Source organism: Loxodonta africana, chromosome 1, assembly GCF_030014295.1.
Source record: "Loxodonta africana isolate mLoxAfr1 chromosome 1, mLoxAfr1.hap2, whole genome shotgun sequence".
In the NCBI taxonomy this organism is placed as follows: Eukaryota; Metazoa; Chordata; class Mammalia; order Proboscidea; family Elephantidae; genus Loxodonta; species Loxodonta africana.
Genome location: NC_087342.1, coordinates 119230797 through 119241535, shown reverse-complemented (window position 1 = coordinate 119241535; position 10739 = coordinate 119230797).

Genomic DNA, 10739 nt, shown 5'->3' with positions numbered 1-10739 from the left:
TCTTTGGCATTCCTTTTCTTGTAGACGGTCCTTCACATAGCGTCTGTCTTCCTCCTGTGTGTTTCTCTGTATTTATTCTGCTCTTTTTATTTCTCAGAAGTGATTACTTTTAAGACCCACTGGTATGACCTTAATAACCTAACCGAAGAAAACCCCCTATTTCCAAACGGGGTCACATCCACAGGTAGAGGGGCCAGGACTTCAGTACATATTCTTGGGGGACACAATTCAATTCATAACAGTATGTAATAGGAAAAAATAATGGAAAACCTTAACCCACTGATTTTTTTCGTTTCCCTTAAATTGTGATTCTCTTTACTCCAAAACCAGGGAATCAATAGTACTCATTATCCCTGAAAAAGGTAGGGTACAGTCCTAGAACAAAGAAGTCACTGTTCGGTTTGAGTTTAAAAACTGGTATTTTCAAGGCTGTAAAGGAACAACAGCTTTGAGAGCCAGCTTTGTTCAGAGAGAACAGGGTTTTTCTTAAATTCAAAAAACTTTCTTGTACGTATCATGATCCAACTCTAGCAGACTTGAGTCGTAAAATTGTACCAAAATTTATAGCATAAATAGGTTGGAAGATATGCTGCAAGAGAAGTTCCCATTAGATAGGAAGTTTCACCCTTAGAGAGATGGAGGGAAGAGGAAGGCAGAGGCAAGCGGTCCAGCTTTGGCTTCCTGTCCGAACCCTTTGCCAACAGCTCTCCCCTTCCTCAACTTGCCATCCCATCCCATCCCATCCCATCCATGGTTGATCTCACAATGGCTCTAGGGCCAAGGCATAAATGAGGGAGGAGACTCACACTGATATAATGAAATATAACACAAAGCTATGATTTGTACAACAAATAATCCTCATGCATTTTGATATCGCTACCCATAATGCTGATGTTTCCAAGACCAAGAAGAAACAACAGCTTTGAAAGCCAGGCTTTGTTGAGACAGAACAGTGTTTCCTAAATCAAAAGAAAAAATCTCATTCTTACTTACTCTTGATCACTACCTCAGTCAGTTCCGTCAAGGCTGAATACATATAAATCTATGTATTCCAAACAACAATTTCATCCTGTCACACTCCTCAAAACTATTCTTCAAGCTCTTCCTTTATTACTGAGGAATTAGGAGCACTTAAAATTTTTGCTTTCCTTTCCCGTTACATAATTTTAAGTTTTAATATTTTAGTCCTGTTGCTTTAATTTGCTGAGATTAATTTTGATTAAATGACCCAAAAAGAATGTCTGTCACTAGGTGGCACAGTTTACATTTGATGGCTAACCTAAAGATTGGCGGTTCAAACCCACCCAGCGGTACTGTGGAAAAAGCGCCTGACGATCTGCTTCTGCTTTAAGATTACAACCAAGAAAACCCTATGGAGCAGTTCTACTCTGTAACACATGGACTCGCCATGAGTGAGAACTGATTCAATGGCAACTGACAACAGGAACCTGAAGTTCACCCCTAACAAGCATCTATTCAGAGTGTCTTTATACACCTTTAGCTTCTAAGCACCACCCTTCTGTCCTTGATGCTACACTTATAATTTGGCAACAGAGACCTCTTTCATCTTTCTTTCTGAAATTCTTTCCCCCCCTTTTTTTTTTTTTAATCACTGTCTGGGTAACATTTGGTCCTTGAACATTTCGAGAGCTGCTAAGGAAGAAGTACCCAACCAATAGACGAGTTCTCTAAACGTCCCTCCATGTGGATTGTAGTTCCCAGAAAAGAGGAGAGCTCCCAACAGCAGTGATTCCTTCACCACTCTCTCCATTCTGTGACTTGGCTGCTGGCAGCACAGCCATCAATCAGTTCTATCCTTTAGAAGGAATGAATGATCCCCACATTTCTGGAAAAGTTTTCACTGGAAGATGAAATTATTTTGATAATATAAAATAACTAATTTTTTTTTCCCTACTGCTGAGAAATGCTGCCTTAGGTTTGGGGTATTTGATTCCAAAAAGCCAAATAAAAAATTGATCTTCTTTATATAAGTTTATGGAAACCCTGGTGGTGTAGTGGTTAAGTGCTACCGCTACTAACCAAAGGGTCGGCAGTTCAAATCCTCCAGGCGCTCCTTGGAAACTCTATGGGGCAGTTCTACGCTGTACTATAGGGTCACTATGAGTCGGAATCAACTCAACGGCACTGGGTTTAGTTGTTGGTTTTATATAAGTTTATAGATTATGGTTTATTTGCCTGGGGCCATGATATTCATCACGTAATTGATGATGAGGGTAATCTAATTTTTGTAACAGAAACTGTTGGTTGCATATCCAAGAGCCCTCTCTCATTCATTCTTGCTAACAGAATCCTGATTTTCATGGGGGGCCCATCCTTCTCCCAGTGGCTCAGAGGGTCAGGTCCTATTAGACTAAGTCAATTGTGGTAATTTAAATCCATATATTTTCATGCCAATTGCTACAAAAGGACATAATGTTTTATAAAGCAGAGAGTCAGCTAAAACGAGGAAAATCTCCCGTAAGATGTATTGACATAGTGGCTGCAACAATGGGCTCAAACAAACCAAAGACTGTGAGGATGGTGAAGGACCACGCAATGTTTTTTTCTCTTATAAATAAGGTCACCATAAGTAGGAGCTAACTGATGGCAACTAACAACAACAACATATTTTCATGTCTTCAAATAAAGCCTGAAATGTGTCAGCTCTTCAGAGAGTATAAGGATGTCAGAAAGAAAGAATTTGTGTCATCCGTGATATCATTGAACCGCAAAGTTAACCAGCCCGGGAGATGGTCTGTCTTGGACTTTTTATAGGAAAAAAAAAAAAGTTCCTCAGTCTTTAAGCCATTGTATTACAGATAAAAGTGTTCCAGTTGATATGCATATGATACTACCTCAGAGAAGAACATTTTAAATACTTACTTCCTGTTTTTTTGGTGAGTTATTAAAAAAAAAAAAAATTTTTTTTTTTTTTTTATATAACAATGACATAATTGCAACTGGAGTGGTGGTAGCATTTAGAAATTAGGACAGAAGGTTTTGGAGTCTGATGTATCTGGTTTTAATTACCGGTTTTTGTATTTACTACTCTAAGGCATTGAGAAATTACTTGGCCTCTTTTTTCTTTCTTCCTGTTAATAGAGGAAACTAGTACTCACAGACTTTTTGTGAAGATTAAATTACATAATGCATGTAAATCATATAGTATATTAATCTTATAAAAAAAATTTTTTTTTTTTTAAGTAGAACTCAGTTTAGTTGCTCTTATAAGTGGGGAAATTGCAGCCCCACTTATTAAAAGAATTAACTACACTGTCATGAGTATTTGATTGGGAATACTTTCTTGTAGACTTGTTCAACCTTTTTTAAGAGCTAATTCTTTCCTTTCGGTTCATGTTGCCCTTATAAAGCCTTCTGGAATTCCTAAGAGACATATTATCCTCACTGATTCACTAATTTAGAATTTTTAGTTAGAAGAGTAACAATTCCATTTGTTTCGAAATATTCAAAACAATGTAATTAAGCATTTGCTTACATTATAAATATGTTGATCTTATAAAAATGGATGATTTCTTCAAAACCAGGTGCTTTTGCAACATAATTCACATTAGAAAAATTCCAGTGAAACCCCGCAAAATTTTAACATTAATTTTTTGAGTTCTTGCTACTTTAAACACACATATGTACCTGCCAATTGTATTTTATGGAAAGTGATAAACAACGTTTCAGTGACCATGAAAACACATCCTCCTTAACTCCATTTAAGAATATCTATCCATAGGAAATAAATCATGTATTTTTTTTCTGTTAGAAAGTGTTAAACTGTGAATGAAAAATTCTGCTTAATTAGTAGTATGTTATATATGTGTGTGTATATATATATATATCTAAAGCAATGTTTATAAATGATACTTTATTTGAAAGATGGGTTTTTTTTTTTTTATGCTTTTACCTAGATATAAAATATTTAGAATATATTTGACTTAATTATGTCCCTATTTCTTCTGGTGTAGATTTAAATTATATGCAAACATTCAATAAATAATCAATTACACTCTAAAAATCAAGTTTTATATATTTCATAGGCAGATTAGCATAATTATATGCCCTCTATTCTAAAACTTCATAATTTCATGACGTTTTATGACTTTAATATCATCTATCTTTAAACCTGACAATCTTGCCTAACTAAAACTTTAAACTGCTGTTTTTTAAGGCATATTTTCCTTCTCTTTGTAAAGCCAAGATTAGAGACAACTGTAAGTGTTATAAACCCCTGAGTATATCTATATTTATTGTAACTGATTTGTCTGTTGAGAAGGCTTTGGAAACTCTCATTCCACCATCCTATGTTTTGGGGTGCCATCAGTGTGGTCTGGTAGACGCTGATGTCTCAAAGAGGTACTTAGGGAACAACTTGGGAAACTCAAGCGCAGTGAATCGTTGCAGCCCAGATGGTATTCCTCTCAGAGTTCTAAGGAGGAGCAAAGTGTGAAATAGCAGACCAGCCAGACAAGGACATGTAAAAATAGCAGTGTTAAGTTCACAAAGGATACGTGCTAACCTGGCACCGCCTTTAAAGCAGCGATGCCATCTTTTGGACCGTCAAGTGCCTTAGGTTTTATTCTTAGGTTTATAGAGCTCATAATTGTGACTGTTCTAACAAATAAAAAAGAAGAAAACTTCCAGTTACTCTTTAAGTCATTTGTATTCATTTCACTGTGCATGGCAATGAAAGGGATGCATATTTCAATAACCCAAAATACGTTTCTCAGGACTCACACAGGGCATTCAAAAGTAGGAATAGACTCTAGCCACAACTTTGGAGTAACCACAAAGTTCCAGCCTTCCTTCTGCCCTAAATTCCTTCCAAAGAGACCTTTCTGATTCACCTCACTGAGTTCCAGCTGGTACCACTCTGCAGACTTCTAGCTCTCAGGAACGTCTGTGGGAGTTTATGGAAAAGATTCTATGGAGGAAAAGAGGCTGTGGGTAAACACACAGAAGTCACTAGAGGCACAAAGGCTTTTTGCTCACATAGACTACTCTAGAGGAAATTTCTTCAATGGTCAACTTCTGAGGAAAGGTCTGTGATCTGTGCTGCCTGGTAACCTGGCAACTGCTACCCACAAAGGTTTTTCTCTAGAAATCGTAGGCAAATTTCTGGTGGTAAACTCGTTTTCTCATCTGGGAAGGAAGAGGCATAAGGAGGATACTGGGATTACTGGAAAACTCTAACCCTAGCTCAGATCTCACTTAACAGTGCCAGAACCATATTTTCCAGTTGACTACCAGGTAATTCCACATGGATGTTCCACTAGCGCTGGGAAGTTAATCAGCCCCAAGCTGAAATAATTCCAGTGCCGTCAGTCAAAGAACCAACAGCAGAATTCCAAGATATCCAACTTGGATAACTCTGAGAAAGTTTGATATAGTGAGTCTTTATACAGGTGTGAGTGGGTGTAGGAAAACCACGAACAGTAGTCCAGCAACTCAGGACTCGTAAAAGCCGAGCTGCTAGTGACAGTAATCCTTAGGGGAGAAGGAGAAGAGATGCTTACTGGAATCTGGAAGGAGAGAGTCACGTAGAAAAGGCCACACCGACAGAAACAATGACATTCAGTCAAGGGAGATGGCCAGCCCCAGGTGACTCCTTAGGGAGGGAGCCAGGAGAACAAATAATCTGACTTTTCTCCCCCTGCCCTCCTTACCCATTTCCTGCCAGTGTTCCCCACTACCTGAACCCAACTATAAGCAGGCAACAAGGAAACGTGTGTTTCATATAGGCCAGACTCCTGGAGTATAGAGCTGGGTGAATAGTGAAGAAAACATCTGGAGATGACTGACATACTGGTGTTCCTCATTCCAAATTCATCCTCCTCCTGTAATACCTAGTTTTTTAAAATTGTTGTTCTTGGGTGCCACTGAGTCAATTCTGACTCTTAGAGACCCCATGTGACAGAGTAGGACAGCCCCATAGGGTTTTCTTTTTTTTTTTTAATCTTTGCTAGAGTGGTTTTTTTTTTTTTTTTTACAGTGGGTTGCCAGTTTTTTCTCTCACAGAGCCACTGGGTAGGTTTGAACCACCAACCTTTCAGTTAGCAGCCTAGTGCTTATCCATTGTGCCACCAGGGCTCCTAGTTTAGCTTTATAAATAGTAACATGATTTACCCAATGCCCCAAATCAGAAACCTACAGCTATCACTCTGACCACCTCAACTTTTTGCAAACATCTAATCCCAAATCACTGTCCCTTTTACTTACGAAATATTTACCAAGTGTAGCAATTCTCTTTTAAGCTGCTACTTCTCTTCACATCACTATCACTCCAACCTGTTCATTACTTAATAGCACAATTCACTTTCAAAAACTACTTTTTTACTTCTTTGTTTTTTGAAGTTCCAAGGGGACTTTGCTCAGAATCTCCAGTACCTAGCACAGTGCCTGATACAAAATACCTTTTCAATAAGTAAGTGTTGAACAAATGAATTAACACAGGCTTTTATGATTTCTTACCTGAACGTGGCAATACATTTTTTAAGTAGACTCCTTGACATGTCTTAGCTCTTCCAGTCTATCATTTATGTTTCTTCCAGCATTTGTCTAATTCATTAATCTGATGATGTCTAACATTGTTTGATGACTCCTAATAGCTTTCTAGATGAAGTAAGTCATTTACTGAACAATTAGTTATTGAACTTACACTATTCACTAAGGACTGGAAACCAGAGATGAGAGAAGGGCTGTTGTCTAAGAGAAAGCGCTGGGTGCTATGGAAGCACTGAGGAAGGGTACTGACCTGTGGCCAGGGAAGGGAGAATAGGAAAAGCTTCCTAGAAGTTGTAACATATAGGGTGACACCTGAAGTATGAATAGGAGTCATCCAGGTGAAACAGGTTAAAATGTTCTGGAACAGCAGAGAATGTGTAAAATCCAGAGGCAAAGATAAATATGGCTCTGGAGAAACTAGAAGAAAGAGAAGGATGACATGTAAGTGTAAAATATGAGAGAAGAGACAGAGGACAGGTCACGTCCTAAAGGGGTACACAAACCACATTTTTCTTTTTTATGGTGAATGTATACATATATGTGTGTGTGTGCGTGTGTGCATAATTTTTCCATTTTGACATTTTTTAAACACATAATTCAGTGACATAATTACTTTCACCATCTTGTACAACCATCAGCATTGTCTGTTTCCAAATTTTTTTATCCCCCTTAACAGAAGCTCAGTGTCCCCCAAGCAGTGACTCCCTCTTTCCCCCTCCCTCCTACCCTGCCTATAGGCTTTGGTCTCTTTACCTTTGCCTAGTCTATATATTTCATATAAGCGGGACCTACAATATTTGCCCTTTTGTGGCTGACTTATTTCACTCAGCAAAATGTTTTCCAGATTCATCCATGTTGTAGCATGTATCAAGAATTCACTTTTCTTTATGGCAGAGTAATATTCCATTGTATGTGTGTATGTACCACATTTTGTTTATCCATTAATCTGCTGATGAACACCTGGTTTATTTTCACCTTTTGGTTTTTATGCATAGTGCTTCAATGAACATTTGTGTACATGTATCTGTTTGTGTTCATGCTTTCAATTCTTTTAAGTATGCCCCTTGGAGTAGAATTCCTGGATTGTATTATAATTCTATGTTTAACTTTTTGAGGATCTCCAAACTATTTTCCACAGCAGCTGACCCGTTTTACAGTCCCACCAGCAATGAATGAGCATTCCAGTTACTCCACATCCTTGCCAACATGGGTTGTTTTCTGTTTGTTTTTTTGCTTTAATCATAACCATCTTAGTTGGGGTGAAGTGGAATTGTATTGTGGTTTTAATTTGCATTTCCCTAATGGCTAACAACATTGAACATCTTTTGGGAAATGCCTATTCAAGTCTTTTGCCCATTTTTTTTATTTCTTCTTTTAGGAAATATCTGTTCCTTTGCCAATTTTTTTAATTTGGCTGTTAGACTTTTTATTAAGTGGTGGGAGTCTTTTTTTTTTTTAGGTATATTTTGGATACTAAACTCTTATCAGATATATGGTTCCCTCATTTTTTCCCCACTTTGTGGGCTGTTTCTTCACATTATTGATAAAGTCTTTTGAGTAACAATTTTTTTTAATATGGATGAAGTCTCATTTATATCCCTTAAAAATACAGATGCAAAAATCTCAATAAAATTCTAGCAAATCAAATACAAAAGCATATTAAAAGGATGATACATCATTATCAAGTGGGATTTATTACAGGAGTTCAAGGGTGGTTTAACATTAGAAAATTAATCAATGTAATACCAAAAACCAAACCCACTGCCGTCGAGTTGATTCCAACTCATAGCAACCCTATAGGACAGAGTAGAACTGCCCCATAGGGTTTCCAAAGAGCGCCTGGTGGATTCAAACTGCTGACCTTTTGGTTAGCAGCTGTAGCTCTTAACCACTATGTTACCAGGGTTTCAATCAATGTAATACACCACATTAATAGGACGATCAATGGTAAAGAGCCACATGGTCATCTCAGTCAATGCAGAGAAGGCATTTGACAAAATCCTACATTCTTTCATGACATAAACACTCAATAAGCTAGGAACTGAAGATAAATTCTTCAATATGATAAAAGGCATTTTTTGAAAAACCCATATATAACATTATACTCAGTGGAGAAAGACTGAGTGCTTTCCCCTTAAGATCAGGAACAAAACAAGGATGGCTGCTCTCACCACTACTATTCAATATGGTATTGGAAGTCAGAGCAATTAGACAAGAAAACATATGCAAATTGGAAAAAAAAAAAAAAAGGAGAAAAACTATCACTTTTTGCTGATGATATGATCCTATGTACAAAAACCCAAAGAATCCACAGGAAAACTATTAGAGCTGATTAATAAATTCAGCAATATGACAGGATAAAAGTCAGCACACAAAAATCAGTTGAGTTTCTTTACATCAGCAATGAAAATTCTGAAAAGGAAATTAAAGAACCAATTCATTTACAAGAATAACATTTAAAAGAATAAAATGCTTCAGAGTAAATTTAACCAGTTAAGTGAAAGATTTATATAAAGAAAAATATAAATCGTTACTGAAATAAATTTAAAAAAAAACTAAATAAATGAAAGGACATTTTGTGATCATGGATTGGAAGATTTACTATTGTTAACATGTCAATATTGCCTAAAGCAATCTGTTTAGAATCAGTGCAACCCCTGTCAAAATTCCAATAGCCTTCTTTGCAGAAATGGCAAAGCCAATCCTCAAACGGAACTGCAAGGGGCCCCAAATAACCAAAGCAATCTTGCAAAAGAAGAACAAAGTAGGGTGACTCTTCCTTCCCAAACTGAAAACATTCTGTAAATCTACAGTAATCAGTACAGCCTGGTATTGTTATAATGATAGCCATATTGACCAACAGAATGGAACTGAGAGACCAGAAATAAACCGTCACATCTAAGGTCAACTGATTTTTGACAAACGTGTTAAGTCTGTACAATGAGGAAAGAATAAAGTCTCTTTAATATATGGTAAAGAGCCCTGGTGGTGCAAAGATTAAGTTCTTGGTTGCCAAAAAGGTTGGCCGTTCAAACTCACCCAGTGGTTCCACTGGAGAAAAGACCTACTGATCTGCTCACATAAAGATTACAGCCTAGGAAACTTAAAGGGGCAGTTCTACTCTGTCACATGGGGTCACTATAAGCTGGAAGCAACTCAAGGGCACCTAACAACAAGAAGAACAATAAATGGTGCTGGGACAACTGGATTTCCACATGCAAAAATATGAAGTTGGATTCTTACCTCACATCACACATGAAAATCAACTCAATATAGGTCAAGGACCTAAATGTAAGAGCTGAAACCACACAACTCTTCAAAGAAAACAAAGGAATAATGCTTCAGGACATTCACAAACCACATTTATAATATCTTGACTCCTTAACTGGGTGTTTAAGAATGTTTATCTCAATCCTGGTATTTGTTAGTTTTATGTCCTGTATTTTCTCAGCTTGGACTCCCTGTTCTGGAGATAGCTGACTAGCTGACTCGTTAGAGCTTCCTAAATGCTCAATGCCGATCCCTGCTTCCGCAATTCTGCCTAGAATGGCCTAGTCATGTTAGTGACCTAAGAGATAAGATTCTGGTTTCTAGAGAGGCCTGTTTCACATTCTGTCCTCTCTTCTCTGCTCAACACAAACATATCCCTAGAAGTAACATGACTTCTTTCCTCAGTTTTCCAGAGAGGAACAGGTTATGTTTTCCCAGATATCAGCAAGTCTAAATTAAATGGCAAAGATTTGGAGACAGAAATGCTTACACACCCTACACATAACTCTCTAAACCACCACTGGAACGTATAGAACCCCTTGAGAGAGATGAATGATTTACTAAATTATTCTATCCAGTTTTAAAAGCTATAGGATGACTTTTCAATTACACAGAGTAAACATAGGCAAAAGTTGACTTCGAATTTTATTTAATGTAGAAAAATTAAGCCAAAGTGTAGCAAACAATAGGTATGAGATGAAGCTGGCAAAAATATTTGAATTTTAATTGTCAGTATGCCACTAATTATTAGCATAGTATCCTCAGGTTTTCACACATTTGTTCCCCTGATTCAACACTTGTTATGGGTAATATAGTTTTATGATTATTCAGCTCAATGGCTACCATATGATTGCAGACAGTTGAAAGTGCATATTTATCAAAATTTTAACTAATAAACATCACTTCCATGATTTTCTAATTGTAATTATACCTTGCTGTTAAATCAGGCCAAAATCCAG